General features: G+C 40.1%; 1 protein-coding gene across 1 annotated transcript in view; it reads right to left on the bottom strand.

Annotated features, from left to right (window-relative positions):
- LOC111244424 (insulin-like) overlaps positions 1–4,366 on the bottom strand; it is a 57,349-nt gene extending 52,983 nt beyond the window's left edge. The window contains exon 1 of the mRNA XM_022791541.2: positions 3,829–4,366. The gene's annotated coding sequence lies outside the window, so the exon portion shown is untranslated. The remainder of the gene's footprint in view (positions 1–3,828) is intronic.
- Positions 4,367–16,897: the final 12,531 nt, after the last annotated feature.

The raw sequence follows: 16,897 nt of genomic DNA, 5'->3' as shown, positions 1-16,897 counted from the left end.
TACAATGATCAATGCAACTATCACGCATTGGAATTGTCAATGACCCGAGCTATTTGAATTCGTTCGAAATGAAATATCGTGATCTTTTCAAATATGACCTTTTGTGTGATCTCGTGTGAACGGCTTCGCAACGTGTGTGCCTTTGGCCTATGTATGTGCATTTGATTGAGCTCGAGCTACAGAAGAAAACTGGGGTCGGAGTTCGCGCAAACATACAGCGGAGCAAATGAAGAGAAAAATGCCAAATAAAATTGTCATCTTCTCGTGATAGATCGCGTAACTTCTCCAGACTGCTCCTTTATCTAGTAATATATCGTTCGTTGCGATTACAGATGGACATATAGACAAAATCAGCTGCCCCGAAATTAGTGAAGAGGTCGTTTTGTCTATGTACATATTTTAATCACAGATAAACTAACCTACGGAACAATGTGCGTTAATGAACATCATCTTCATTTACGAGCAATCATTTAACATTGTTTACTGTATACAGCCATAGAAATGTAGCGACCCATTATAGGCGTTGAAGAATTGTGACAGAATGTGTGCGTTATGGGCAGGCGAGATACTAGCTGTTATGCGAGGCAGGCTCACTTGATAGGCCACGAAGCTATTTCTCGACAATTTTAAGTATATAGCCATATTTAGTAATCGGAAAGTCGGAGACGATTTATGAATTGTCGGCTATCGTATATAATCGTTTCGCATAATACGTAATTTCGTAATACGAAATGGTAAACACATTACTCGATACCTGGTACAACTGAGAGCTATTTTATTGCTTGTTTACATGATGTAATATCAATAGTTTACATCTATAAGTATAGCATTTGAGGGACTCTACATGGCAGGAAGGAAAATACTAGGCGAACTATATCAGTTTGATTAGAACTCACAGATGGGAATCTAGGAATTCGAATTCGCACACAGAAACTATTAGGATCACTGTGTAAGGACAAAATGTGATACATTCATCTGTTACTGACTGCCAGAATATGATTTAAAACAGCTAAAATGTTTAGTCTCTACTTAGGGTAGGAAAGAGTTAGGGTGGCTTCAAGGACATGCGGATCACGGAGCAATTATTCTGAAAATAATTTACAGGATGATGAAGAGGGCGTATCCGAGGCATGGTCGGTGTAAATGGAAGAGTATCCAAAAGGACACCCCTCTTAAAAACGCCAGACTGGGATACTACGAACGTGCCGAAATTCGCAAGTCGCTTGGCACAAGCAGACCCTACGTCCCGCCTAGCCACTGGAAGTCATGATCAACGAGCCGCGTAAGGCGAATCCGAAAAGGACATCGTAGATTGCTATAAAGCTGATCTATGCGTTGACCATACACATAAAGCTTCTTATCGAATCCCGAGAAAGGTGTATATGTATATATACACACACACTAACACGGTCCGTTCAAAGATCGCCTTTAAATAACGACGGCTAACGTGATTTTTCCGTATTTTTTCAAGCTGAGCTTCCCACTGAGGAAAGCAACGTGAACAAATTGATCGATTACAGATTCTATCTAAATTGTTGGCCTAGTTTATTTAGGTGCTGAGTTTTAAATCAATTCACTACCTAGACTAAGAAGGTGTTAACAAAGTCTTAGCAACTAAGACGTCTATGATTTTCTAAGAAGTCTTATATTCCACATGACGCTTTCCTTAACTAATCTGATATGAGGGTATCCTATGAAAAATTCGGAAAGGAAAACTTTTTTCCATTGAAATCGATACATTTCGATCATTGCTTATAAATGCGATGAAAATATGCGAGTGACGTTAAATGAATCGAGGACTGGTACTGATAAACTATATTTCATATACTGGACTATTTTCCCTAATTTAAATTTAAGAAGGAATTAGCGCTCTGCAAATTTGTATCCCTTTTTCTATGAAGTCTTTATATAGAAGTTATTAAACGTGATCCACGGTCGTCGGAGCCGTTCTCTAAGCATCGTTCTGTTATCTATATTATACGTGGTACGTTAGACAGCGTCCAACATATTTTGCAAAAGTATCCTGGGCTTGTCCAAACCAACTGCGCGTTCGGACTTCAAAGCGGCGGTTTATTTTCTAGTTTCACGCTAAGTTTCGACGTTCTCTATCCAAGTCAGCGGGCAGTAGCAACGATGCCGTGCCAGTCATTCACAAACTGTTGTATTTAAATGATCGCAGTAACAATTCACTGATGTAACCACAAAAGCGTGCAGTCATAGAATACAAAAGTATGTTTGCGTCTGACCTCTATCTAGCCACTTTGATCAGATCAAATATTGCGTGGACCCTATAATCTGTGTAAAATGACCAATTCCCGGTTGGAGCTCAAATCTCAGACCAGTGCTTACTTGGACCGGACACGCGGGTCGCGGCCACCCCGCAGCAAAACACGGGCTTGAACACGACGAATCTACATAGTTTTATTTGGGCCAATGCTTACATACGGTTCGAACTCCCGATCCAATACATCAAGTGGTAAAAAAAAGAGCACGGAAAATGCCTAACGTTAATAATAGGTATATGAAGCTAAGAAAGAGATCTATTTACTTTCGATATGTCAAAAGGTCTTTTACAAGACGCAGTTAGTAAGCTTACTATCGGCTAGTCGAACGCTAGCTCTGGCGACAATTTACTCCGGCTCAAGCACCACTAACTACTCGTAATAGAAATGAGCATAGAGTAATAAAATAGCTTGTAATTTTTCGATAGATTTTTTTTTTTTTTTTTAATTAGTTATTGCAGCGATTTTTCATATATGGCATCTGTTTACTACTGCGATTCAAACGTTCAGCTAATCAGAGCGAACGCTTTCTATTCCGGAGGCTTGTTCTAAATGTCGTCCTAAGTGTTGCGTGCCTACGAGGGTGCAGTGCTACATACGATGATGCATCTACTTTCGGTGACGGTTGTGGCCGTCTATCTGGCATGCGTGTTAAAATCAAAGTTGTTCTTTCCATAGAAAACCCCAAAGGCAATTTTGTAACGCGCGAGCTTGATTCGCTGCCAGAATCGGCCATATTGGTATATCGTCCTTCCAGAGCGCCAGTAGCTGTCTATAGGTTTTCTTTTTAGCGAAACACTTGTTTCATTTCAGAGACATTTAAAGGTGCCTATAGAACGGGCATTGTTCGAGTGACAGCCCCTCAATTCTTTGTAAATAGCACAAAATACGCTTACGAGATAAACATACTTCGATTACGACATACGCTGAACGCGGATGCAGATACGGCTCTTTGTAATAATACAAGCCAATCTATCGCTCGCCTTTGCTTCTATCAACGATTGCCTAAGTTCAACCAATCAACAGGCATTCTTCTTCGTAGGTTTCTTTTTCCAGGAACACATTTGAGTTCTAGGTGTTTATATCGTTATTTCTTGTACTTTTCTGCCAGGCGGCGCTCGAAGGCTGCCGAACATGCAAGTCAGATTGGATCTTAACGTACATCATCAACACGCAAGTTACAAACAACTTCATGTAGCACCGTTCGTCAATTGTCTTATTTCTAGACATAGCATCAATGACTTGCCATTCTGAATGGGACTTCTTCCAGCAGACTTGTGAAACGGTAAATTTAAAGGGCAGCACCAAAAAAAAAACATTAGTTTTAATGTATTAATATGGTATAATAGAAGAAATACTCTACGCCCGATATAAACTACTTCCATCTGTTCGAAGTGACTCAAATGGAAGACCGGACATGAGAAACGACTGGGGCAGGAAAGGAAATAACTTACGGTGCGCCAGTAGTTACAGTAGTAGTTACAGTAAGTTAATCATGTATGTTACGACACTGTCACTACCGGTAGTTCACTTCGAAAATACGTACCTTTTAAAGTGCGCAGCGACTCGTTTATGCCAACTTTGTTATTTGTTACGGGAAAATGATTGCACATTAAAGGCTAGAGGATGAACATTTAGAAGTTGAGATTTCTGTTGTATCAATACACGCTCGAGCATACTCGGCAACTTCTCGTTGTTATTGATGCTAACGGCGACAACACGTAACTTCATTGGATCTCAATGCTAGATCTCGTAATGGAACAGGGTAGCTGCCTGACTTCATTTTGGCTATCGCTACAATGAGCGCGACCTCAAAGAAGAACATTTTCATCACGTTTAGTCCACGACTGTTATTACACTTTGGAGCAGCGCATGCGTGGACGAATACAATCAATTTGATCGATCCTCCACAATGAGGCACCAATACATCGAAGAATCATACTTCTCTGCCATTTGCATAATAAACCCCAGTCAGAGATTATCTAAACGCCAATTTTGTTTACGTAACTCACAGTAAATTGGACCGCAAAAATGTCGAAATCATTTGTGGGTATTCGTTGGAATCGTGCTTGATGGTCACGGAATGAACACATGTGTTACGGCAATACGTTACGTAGAACAGATCTATACCAACTGAGCTCGACATCGCCAGCATATGCTATCAGGTAATGGTAACCGTGATGCTAATTGCGCCCAGAACAATCTAATTCCCGAGTATATCCTGCTATCTCTCCGACACAGTATAGCATTACGATAAAGTATGACAAGAAACGAGAATGGCATTGTTAGAAGATGGCTTGATGCGAAATATCAAATAGCGATTTTGCCGCAGACCTCAAAGTCTCTAAAAGAATAAGATTTTTTCGGCCCCCAGGACTGCAGAAATGACATCTGCTAAGCCAGTCACGGGCTCAATAATACAATGATAATAGCTGGAATGAACGTTTACCCAGGCTTGCCGTCGCTGTAGATATTTAGAAAGTATCGAAATGGCACAGGGTGGGCTTTATCTAAAAAACGCCTTTGTCGGCAGTAAATAAGTTTATATATAATCATCAGACTCACAGATTTTTGTCTCAATATTGCTTCCACTTTCGACACTAGCCGTTCGCGACCAATCTTCCCTTCTGTATCTTACCTTAGCGTTGGTCACAACTTACCACGCAGTGGCTGCTAATAGCGGTGTGCTAACACCTGGCGGCTTAATTACCAGACGTAAAATATAACTTTTGCTTATAGTATATAACCGGTGTATGAGGCTGTCATACCAGCTCAACTGCTTCGAAGCTAACAGCTGTCTGTGATTTATATTTATGACCGTAAAAAGCGTTCCCGATATAGGTAGGTTACTTGATAAACAGAATCGATTGTTTATTTACGTTTATATTGGGTATTCCCTGGCGGACGTAGAGCACAGCAGCCCCATCTGGTTAAGTGCCAGTTACACGCAATGAACATGAAACTTTGCAATAAGGTCCAACTGTTTGACAGTAAATGCGTACTAGTTGTGTAAGGGTGCTCCGAATATTAGTGTAAAAATAACGGGACAGCGTAAGAGGTATACGCAGAAGAATATAATGAATAAGGTATCATACGATGAACGAGTCATCTTTAGCAGAACATGTTTTGTGTCTCAACAATCGTAGTGAAAGACAAAGCGCCTAAACTCATGAGTAATTGACGTCAAAACTTAAATGTTCTACGTGACCTTACAGGATGACGCTGAAGTTGCAGCCTCGATATTGAAGCCTAGTCCTCATCATTTCGTGTATCGAATATTTGTATCTGCATGTTGCTCCTGATACTACATACTGAATACATATCTAGTTGTATCTATAATTCTGCACTGGCCCAAACTTACTGAGTAGGTGCTGTGGGTTTCAGTTTTGTATACAGCTGTGACCCAATATCTGTTTACTGTAACACTTCATAATGAGCTGAAAGTACTGCCAAAGACGAAGGCACACTTATTGTCACGATACCTTGTGCTTTACGTGTGAGCGGCATAAAACAGCGATTTCATATTATGACGTTGCGACGTAACGTAGGCCTTTACTAATCAAAAAACGTACGTAATTGAAAACGTGTATCACGTACTAACACAAAACAATTGCGTCACGTCAATTTAGGCCAACACCTTGGCGGCTTTTGTTTGCGGCATAAAGCTAACAAAAACCGTTAATCGCCGTTTGTTTGACGCTGCAGGATTTAATGTTTCGGAAGGTTTTACCTGCTTTGTTTTTGCGGACGCTCTGGTGTTTAAGGTCGTAGCAATAATAAATTCCTACGATTGAAATAAATCGTATTATCTCATCGTTAACAATTGCTTGGGCCATTGGTAGTGCAGGTCTTATCTTCGTGCGAACGTTGTGAAAATGAATCGACAAGAGCTTCAAGTGAGTGTATTTATAATCATGCAGAGGTTAGTGTATATCTTAACATAAATTTTTCGTAAATACATAAAAATATGGACGCCTATTAATTACCATGTATCAGCGACGGTTTACTAACACAGAAAAATATATCGATTGGCAGCATGACTAAGAGAGATATAAAAAAAAATTGATTTTTTCTATAACATCTACTTTACTAGGGACATCGGCCTGGCTGTTACGAAATACGTTATTACGAATAAGAATCAAGAAGGCGAACCTGTAAATGGTAACTAATTTTCTCTAAGTTGTATGGATCTTTGGATCAATCAAGGCTTTTGTATTAACAATATAGGTAGTGTACCGTCGAAGTGTTGAAGATGAAAACTGCACGTTTTGTCTGCCTGATCTAATTGGTAACGGAATGAGCGTTGACAACTGAGCAAAAATAGAAACGTCTTTATTTATATATTGTAGGCATCGGAGTTTTTACGATTTACAGGAAGATTACTAAAACAGTTTTCGTAGCTGTTCAACTTATGTGAGACGCTCAAATCGTACCGGACGAATAGCTAAGGGGGTTTTAATCTATTAACTATAATAGTAGCGATAATAATCCATAATATGGCGATTACTACAGTAGTTATTATAATAAGTTTGACGCAGCCCGGCTTTTTTTTTTTTTTTTTCTCTCTCTCTTATCACGCCCTGTTTACGGCAACGCTCATCCTAAACATTATGTTTTTTCACGATTTAAACTTGAGAGTTTCATCTGAATCTATGGGCCCGTGGCATCCGTAATGAGCTAGTGTATCTCTTGTTATGCAATTTTGTTGTTTGTTTGAATGAGGCGGGTTTGGCTCATCAAGTGATCGAAAACTATCTTCTAGTACCGGGCTACTTTCAATGTGACCTCCTCGATTATCTTTGAATATTAAACTGGGCCGATGGAAACGATACGTAACTTGCATTGAGCCTTCAAGCCTTGCGCTCACCGAATAGCATCAATATATTAAACAATAAAGCCTCTAGTTTTAGTTCTAAACAGATAGAGCGCTCTCTCTCTAACAAATTTAGGTACAAATAATTGAATGGGGTACGGACCGTTTTTTGTCTGCGTCTTCGATAAAATTCAAATCAACCGACCATGACGAAGCAAAGTAGTGAACTTCTCAATGTGTACTTTCGGCAAAGGTCATTTGTCTTGAAAAACACTAAGCAAAAGAGTCTAGTACGAAAATATCATTTTCACTGGCTTAGAGTCCTTAATATTAGTTTTTGTAGATTTGGTCATATAGTAGTAGCGCTTAGGATATCGTCGCTTCAGTACATCAGGTTCCCCAAGGACAAGCCTCCTTGGTAAGAAAACGGCCTTTCTTTTTAGCTTTGGTACTACATAAGGATAAAATAAACGGACTGCATTTAGGTGGTTTAGATAGAAACTAGACTTGAAAGGAATCAGTGACTAATTGCGATCCCCAAGTAGTCGCTTACCCTGGTTTTGCATAAAAAAATCAGTTACCGCTCACTATTTGCCCTCAACAAAGCAATGAACAGCAGCTAAAGCAACATACGGAGATTCCCCTAACGTTCCCCAACAGTTTAATGCTAGGGCTCTATGAGCTCTCGTAGCAATGCACAAGGTCCTTGCGTGGTTGAATGCCCAAGCTTTTTTTAAACACAAGTTTCAAAGATCCGCATTAGTCGGTGAAATTAGTCGGACAGATATAGCACCCTTCACCAGGACTCGGAACGCGAAGCGATCGTGTGTCCGGGTAAACAAGCAACGGAATTGCTACTGTTCCTGTCGTTCTTGTCGTAAGACCGCTGAATGCTAATTTAAATGGTTGCAATGTTAGAAATGCAGATCTTCACCACTCTCCCAGAACCAGCTGATGACGCTTTTGTTTACGTCTGACTCCGTTTGTATTTTCATGCTTTTAAAGGTGTTCCTTATCGACGACGATACTTTTCTGTATCGCCCATGAAACACGAAACAGAAGAGTCGGCCAAACTGTCTGAGTTCGTAGGGTTTTTCCCTTAGCGGCAGCTAAAATATCTTGAGTTAATAATTTAGAAATTTTCGTGATAAAATATTCCATTGAAAAGTATCGCTTACAAGGCACGTCGGTCAGCTTCAGAAATGTAATATGGCCAGTTTGAGACCACCAGCTCCGGAACAATCTAGCCAAAACGACTGTTTCCGATGGAGTTAATGGCAGTAGACATTACAAAGTGTTGGCCGTCATGATACACGTTTATGGTATGAACTTCTACCACTGATGAAAAAGGATATGAATGAAAGGTAGTTTTTCAAAATCGTGACGCTTGCCAATGCGGACGCGCCAATTTAAAAAAAGCTACTCTCTACAATGGTGAATAAAGAGCATATAAAGAGTTATAATTAAAAACTAAGAGTTTTGCGCCCTTAGTTTTCAGTCATAACATCGACGGGAGCTTTCTTAGCTTGCAATCGCAAGCCTTAAGCCATTAACCTCAAATTAATGGTTTAAGACTTGAGCCTTAAGTCATCATTAAGTGACGACGAGCAACTGTCCAAACATCTCAAAAAAGCGCTGAGAACGGATGAAATGATAGCGTGAGGTGAGTGGGAAGTTTTTTTTTTTTTACTGTTTGATGATTAACAAGCTCGTCGCAAGATAGCTACTGCATTTTGCTCATATTGGTGCGAGCCCAACCACAGAAGATCGTTTCGAACGAGGGTTCCGCGATAGGGGAGTAATAGATAAATGGGTTTTTGCCTTCTTGCGAACCTCTGATGAAGGACGGATATGTCGCTGAATCTCTAAATCTAATTAACACTCAAAATTATTATAACTGGTGTCTACAGTGGCCCTGGCCCCCCTAAAAGTGTTATTATGACTACATGCTAAGGTTATTTTAGAATACCTATGATAAGGTGGCACTGAAATTAAGCTAATTGATCCAAGTTATTTTTCAACCAACCGAGATCCTTCATCCGTACCCATTCCTCAGGTAAACTATCGCAAAAATGGTTAACTCACTTACTTTAAGATACCCCATTTATGGCCGGTCAGAGTCAAAATCGGGTAAATATTTGTTTAATCCAACGCTAATACCCCAATACGTCGTACAAACTTCCCACCTTGTCACGATGATTATCCACTTGTGCAGCTTTCGAAATCGTGACTTGGGGATTTTTACGATGTCACGAATCGAAGTAAGATCGATTAGTATTGTTGATTTATCCACAATGCTCAGATCACGCTGAAGCCATTGGGAGTGCATCCTGTTGTCAGAAGATCCTGCTCGGGCACGTGTTTAAACAAGGTCAATTGAAATGGAAGTTTTACAGTGCTCAGTTTTAAAGAAAAATGGGCGCTTGTAATTACGTCAGCGTTTATTTGGTTGTTGAATTTGTTTCCGGATTAATGCAGGTGCAATCAGCCCCTTCCGCCGCCGGGGTAAGACGTGCATACATATTTTTAAAAAAAAATCGTACAACTAAGTTCCGCGCGATGTGAGGCGAGATCAAAAATGAACACCTAGAAACCCTTGCTTTTCTTTACTCTCACGTTAAAACAGTGACCCATTTTTATGTGATGAAAAGTGAGTTCTCTAAAGTAATCGCAGATGGTCATAGAAGTCCGTAGATGGCACGATCAGGCCGAATGTCATCCTAGAGCAGATATACAATTATAAAAGTCAATGATGCCTGCCTGGTGATCTAGTGATCGTCAGTCACTACACTCTCTCATAAGTACGCAATCGTCGTCTACGGCTGAAATGCCAGCGAAAGGAGGAGACAATGAATTGACTCACTAAGCAGCCAAAATTAACGAGCAGAAGTAAACCACTTATATACACGGCAGCGCTTGACCTTACTCTACAAAGACCGCAGCGCAGGGCCTACGGTACGAGATTCCCCGTCATCCGCTATAGTCACCTAATATTTGGCCCACTCCAAAATCCCAACAACTCCTTAATAGAAATTCAGTTCCAATTTCTATTCAAGACCTTCAGACCCTCGTACCTAATACTTCTACAGCAGTGGAACAAGTTACTGCCTAAATGTCAAAAGGTCATAGATAACACTTGGCAATTCTCCGTAGTTTGATGATAATAATCAAGTTTAGAAGCTTGAAGTATGCAATTTTGCATTTCGTACTGGACAGCGTAATCTTTCTTGACTTTTTCTTATGCCTAGTTAAATATGCGTAAGTAACTCAAAACGAACATTACAAAGATTGACAAGAAAACAAATTACGCATTACTAACCTTGCAATAGTAACAACACTTTTTGCGACCTCTAGTTACGTATACTTTTTGAACTTTCCGGACGCAATTGACAATCTGCCAACGGATCTCGGATAGTTGGCAACATAAACACTCTAACAGTTAGTTTGGAATTCCCGTGACATGCCTCGATCGATTTATATACACACTGCCATCGTAGGAACTTCATGGCAAAATTTGCCAAATTTCGCGTAAAACACAGCAGAAGTTCGCTAGTGGTAGTTACAACTAACTAACTATATTATTAATTCTACAAAAAATGTCGATCCTCTCTATTTGTAGCCAAAGTAAACATAAGCCCTTTTGCCTTAAAAGATAATAACATATCTGAATTGGGCGCACTGTTTTTCACCAACTGAAAATGCAGCGTGCTGTTTATATGTAGAGGCATGTCGTTGTAGCTACGCCTTGCCTGGTGACAGCCAGATGTTGGAGGTGATGATGACCCATTTTTTCTTGTATGCCTTTCCCTGCCCACGGAACACGCAGGCCTTTACTTTTCGATGTCAGGCATTCCATGCTTCCAAAATGCACGACGGTAGTCAAATGTTCGCAGCTTGCGTTTTAGGTCAGTTAACGAGCTCTTTGCCTTCCGGGATTCTTATCGGCCGCTCGAGATCGATAGATACACGATCTAGATCTAAAATTCTATTTTTGAATTTAGCAAACTGCTCCTTCAAGCGATTCTTTCAGTTAATAAAATCCTCGATAAACACAACGTACGTATGTGTCAAAAGTTTACCTTTTTCTAACATTGAGCCTATATGTTTTTGGGCCTTAATTCCGTACAAGCGTCTGTCCACTGCACAGTGCACTAACTATCACAAACAGAGGAAGAACCTATGATATAAAACAGTGAAAAAAGCAAAGAAAATAAGAACATTAAAAACAAACGGTTGTTACTCATGTTCCAACCTAATATAAGGCAATCGCTCCTGCAGTACGAAGCTGATTTCTATCGTAATCCTTTCAAAGCTAGCAACGGCTAGATTAAGACCACTTAGCGGGAACTTTAAAATCGCGTACCCCAGAATTCGTTATATATACATAAGTAGTTATTGATTTTATGCTATGTAACTGACAAAATATGTAAGGTGCTACTCATCCTACGAAAATACGCCGAGAATGACTCGTAGCACTTTATCTTGTTGGGTTCTATCATTTCATTGAAAAGATGGGTTACTGCATGAAATCTGTTACAGGCAATATCACGGAACTCGCACACACAGAACATATAACATATAGAACATACGGAAGAAGTTCTGTGATACAGAACTTCTTCCGTATGTTCTATACTAAGTCCATTTCCACCTTCGAAGAACTGGAAAGACTAAGTCACCCGCAGCTATCGGAAACTCGATAAAAAGTGGATTCCATAAACTGCTTGATTCCAAAAAATTATGATTTTTTTTCCATCCGCTTCTCAAAGTGCTAACAGCTTTTGCAAAAAGGTAATTTTTCATGTTAGCAAATATCACAATCAAACAATGAACACGTTGTTTTTGCTTCAAGTTCCGAAGGAACTTGGATAGACAGACGGCTGCCATCTTAAAAGGGGACCGGTAAGCGGAAATTGAATCAAAGGGCAGACAGTACGATGGCTCTTTGAAACGCTTTGACTAATAGCTTTGTTAAATACAATTGCGAAGCAATAATAATTAGTACGCTAACATAGTTAGCTTCGATCAGTAGTTCAGTAAGGGCGTCTTACATTGACGAACGTGTGTACCTACATTGCGCAGCATCGTTAAGACAGAGACGGATAGGACGCCATTATCGCTAATCTACGTATCCTTAAAACTCTGCTAGCGAAGAAGGAGCTTAGCGCAAATGAGCATTCTGCAGAGTGTAAGACCTTTATATTAATGTACACTGTCGATTGGCGACAGCGACCTATCCATGAGGCTCTCCAGGAAGCCAAGATATCTGGCAGCGTTGGTCGTTCCTGTTTATCTTGTAATAAAAATTAGGCTTAGTATTGGTACCAGCTGACACCAGAGTCGATTCGGTACTGTTTTTTCGGTTGCTCTAGGCTTCTGATTGTTCTCCAATAAGGGGGACACACGTCTCATTCGAGGCGACAATGTACTCCGTGCGGACTTTCCGCTGGTAAAAGCCGTACAAATGGTCCCTAAGGTGTACTGCATATATTTCGATATGTTTTAGATTTACTTCGTTGGGGGCTCATTTTTCTTTATTCCTTTTCATCTTCCCATCTTCCCATCCAACCATAAAGCTAACTGTCCTCAAAGATCACTAAGGGCACAAAAATTATCGGCACACACATATTACTTAAAAGTGCGTAATAACCCGAATACGTTGGTGATTGGCTCGTTATTTTCCATAAGTGACCCTTAACATGGTTGATATGCACTATATCAATACGCCAGGGAACGCGTAGACGATCCATTTATAAGAACAATACCGTGTCATCTGTGCTCCATGCGTTTACTTGTCATTCTCGCCGACGAGCTTGTCTTGACGCTTCTAAGGCTATCTCTATTTAGTTTAATTTTCAAGATCATCAAATGGACGGCCAACAGATTCGATGTCGTAAAAAATTTATCACGTTTTTTTGAATTTGATAGCGCGTAACTTGTCTTTCAATGGTTAGCTTTTATTTTACGAATCTCCAGATAAGCAAGTGATAGAAATATCTAATACGCACTATGTAGCTCAACTGTTCCGGTGGGCGGTACAGCACTTTTGCTTGTTAGTGCATTGTAGAGGTACAAAAAACGCGATGCTTCTGGGTTCTCTTGGCTATTTGCATCCATGACAGCGTAACGGATTGGATTCTCGCCTGCGTATCCTATGTGCGCGTGTCGTTTCCACTCTGGTAATATAGGTCAGGGGTAATATAGGAGGTAACTCAACGCTGGCCTGATATGTGGCACAAGGACGCCGCCGAAGAAAAATGCTGTTCTACAATTGACCAGACTGCTTTTTGTAAGCTCCTCGCCGAAGTCATTATTTTCACTCTCGACATCGCCCTAAAATTTACTCTGACTTAGTCACAGGCTATCCCAAACTAATTCGCGCTACCTAACCTGCTTTGAAAAAAACCTTCGTCGTTAAAAAAACGAAGGATTAAGAAGGACGATGTTTTGATGAAATGTCATCGTCGTCGTCTGCAAGGAAAGTTTGAGCTAGGCTTAAGAAGCGTAAAATTAAGTAAAGACTGCATTTAACGTAGAGATAACGATCAGGACTCCTTTTATAAATGGAATCTGCATAGTGAACGCTGCAGGTATCCTCGATAGAACGTTTATCTAAATTTGTTCTTTTTCCAAATATGGCACATATTCTGAACGGTTGATGTTGCCTTGTTCTATTTTAGGATCTGTTTTTTTATCTTTGACAATTCGAGTCGAAGTTTTCGGCCCAAAACTCGTAGAAGTATCTGTGGCCGAGCCTGAGTATATCTAGCAGAAAATATATCAGCTGGAGGATGTTATCAGCTACACGATTTTACTAACTTTCAATATAATAGATGCTAGAGATTGAACAAGTGACCGCTAATATGATTTATAATATATAATTCCTCTCAGTTAATTTAGCGGATAATAATCTTTCGAAAGTATTTTTAGAAATACAAGAACTTGCCAAGACGACACAAGTTACCTTAATACGCCCCTTGTTGAATAAGCTGACGACTTCGGTATGATCGATTATTTAGTGTGGCGTGAGATTACTCCTTTGAGGAGTTGATATCTTCATATAATATATAGATAAGACCATTCAATCAAGCGATGTATCGAATCAAAGGAGCCTGAACTTTTTATGCTTTTCTGTTTTTTGCTGAGTGCTAATCAGATATCATCTTTTGGCAGTGAATAGCAGTAATGTGGAGCTGCAAAAATTCAAGTTAAGTCATGCGAGTCCTACTACTCTGTACGAAGCTCAACAAGTTACTGGGACTATTGTCTACTTACCGAGATGAAAATTGTAGCGTTATGATATTTTTCAATATGTATTTTTGCGCCGTACATTGGCATATTCTGTGCAACACAACTTAGCTTCTGTATAAACTCCTAGACAAAATCATTTGCCAGTTAACGAAAAATATATATGTATATATATTATAACGCAAAAATTGAAGCTATTATCAGGAAGTATCTGTTAATCATAATACGTACTGCTGAAGGCTAGCGCCGTTCTTGCGAAAAACATGTCTTGAGTCGGTGAGCGATTCTGAGCTGAAATCGTTTGTCCTTGGTGGCCTGCCCGTTTCGGTAACAGAAAGCTTAAGAGCCAAATTCTCGTGATTTTTTTATTGACATTACTCAAGCCGTTTATTATAATTTCGAAGTATATGAGACGCGGACATACGTCAGCATACATCAAGTGGAACAAACTTAACCTGACTGAGTTTAAGTCTGTGAATATATGCTATCAGATAATTATACAATATTTATCTCGCCTTAAACTTGATATCAACACGTTTCAAAGCCAAAACGGGATTTCTTTGAGGGACGAAAGAAGCTTGGCTACCCCGCACCGCTTTGCTGCATTTAAATTAGAAGTGTTCGATAGAACTATATAGTGGCGGAGTAGTTGATTTCTTGCGTCACAATCGCACTAAAGTCTCGGAAGCGATGTCACCCAATGCACGTTTGAAAAGGAAGTAAAAAGTATCGCCAACGCATGACCACTGTTGAAAAATCGAGAGTAAAAATACCAAATTCGTTGGAAGTGTTTGAGGCTCCGAACGAGAAGTTCGACACGATGTGCTCCACGACTGGAGTAACTTACTTCCGATGCTGTGTTCTGTATCTGAAGGGGGCGAAGTTTCATGAAATGTCTCTGACTGGCGTATCGAACATCCATCTTCGCAATATCTTGACGGAGACACCGAGCCTTACCTAATAGTCAGACACGCAGACTTCAGAGATTCAGCAGGATACCGTGTTGATCATTGTTTTTCCGCTATATTCTAAGCTTATTAGATATGCAAGACAGGATATTAAGCGCAGGGGTCGTGGGCATTTTGCGTTTGTTTGAGCTCGAACGTGGGCGGAAAAAGTGGTGGACTGAATGCGATTCTGACGCCTTAGAAACGCCAACATTTGACAAGTTTCTTTGTAAAATCTGAGCGCGCTCATTGACAATGCACTTGTCATATATAGATAAACATTGATTTTTTACTTAGTTTTGGTGACAGCGTTCTGCAGGCATCGGTGCCTCATACCTGCACTGCTAAATTCAGGTTTGAAGGTCTTACGTTCTTATTAAAGCGCGTCATAGGGCGTCTAATACGCCACTCGATCCGACAGCAGACGAACTCATACTCCACATATTAATATTCATTAAGAGATTAAAAGACCGCGGCTTAGCAATTCGTTGCCCGTTGCATTGGTGTCGTTTACAAAAATAAGGTTACAAGCATTTAGGATTCAGTATAGTTATAGTGTAAATCTCTAAACGAGGTTGCAAATGTTAGAATAATTATCTGTAGATGCCAAGATTCTCAACAAATATAACAAGAAGCCATTTTTACAACTAGCGCAGCTCTCTTCTTCCAAGATTTGTCACTCAGTCCAGCGCAAGGACCTATAGGACAACCTCCAGGCACATAAACAGGATGTAAGTTAGATAACTACGCACAAATTGCGTAATCAATCATAGCCGTACAATAATTATGGGGTGAAGCATCTTCTGCAACGGGACACTTTTTCGTCATTACTTCTACGAGACCCTAAACCTAAAAGGCAGACTTTCTCTGCCGCTATGAAAACGCTCGGGTAACTTAGAGAGGCGGAAGCTCCATTGGGTAACGCCAAGTCTTGTTCATTAAGCCATTTAGTCATATGTTATGGGTGCCTTTGCGACTCTAGCGCAAACGTTTGGCAATTGTTTAGCGGTGTTTCTGCAAGCAACATGTTGTGCTACCATTGCCTCCAAGGGACCAGCTATGAACGACAATCGAAAATCAGGGCCCCGACAATGAGTTTCGTATTCGAACAAACTTTCCTCATATGATCGACGCACCACCTTATACATGTTTCTTCTTTTATGGCCACCAACGGAGAGGTTGAATTCTTTTACGTCCAGCGTCGTGTATGACCACTGAAAGTTGCGCTTTATTTAATCTTTGATAAACTGTAGGAAACGGAGTATGTCTGCACGTGCTCATATTTTGTGAGCCTTTCATAACCGTTCCCACTTTTCCAGTTCTATGTACATAAACACAATCTATATATATAGAATAATGTAGGATTTTCCTAGCCTGTTCATTTATGACAACGTTTACCGGCTATTGTGAGATTTCGAAGACTTGTAAATTCAGCATTTCGACATAATACGTCTTCCTAATTTTAGGTCCTTTAGACTAGAGTTCCTAGACTTTAGGTCCAAGGATACGGCTAGTAAACTACCTGTCATACAGGCCTGTCCTAGTGATTTTAAAGAGCTGAAACAAAGCAGGCCAAACCGACGAAAAGATAATTGTAATACCTCAAATGA

This window comes from Varroa destructor, unplaced genomic scaffold (assembly GCF_002443255.2).
Source record: "Varroa destructor unplaced genomic scaffold, Vdes_3.0 BEIS01000002.1, whole genome shotgun sequence".
NCBI lineage: Eukaryota > Metazoa > Arthropoda > Arachnida > Mesostigmata > Varroidae > Varroa > Varroa destructor.
This window is presented reverse-complemented; position numbering and strand designations above follow the sequence as displayed.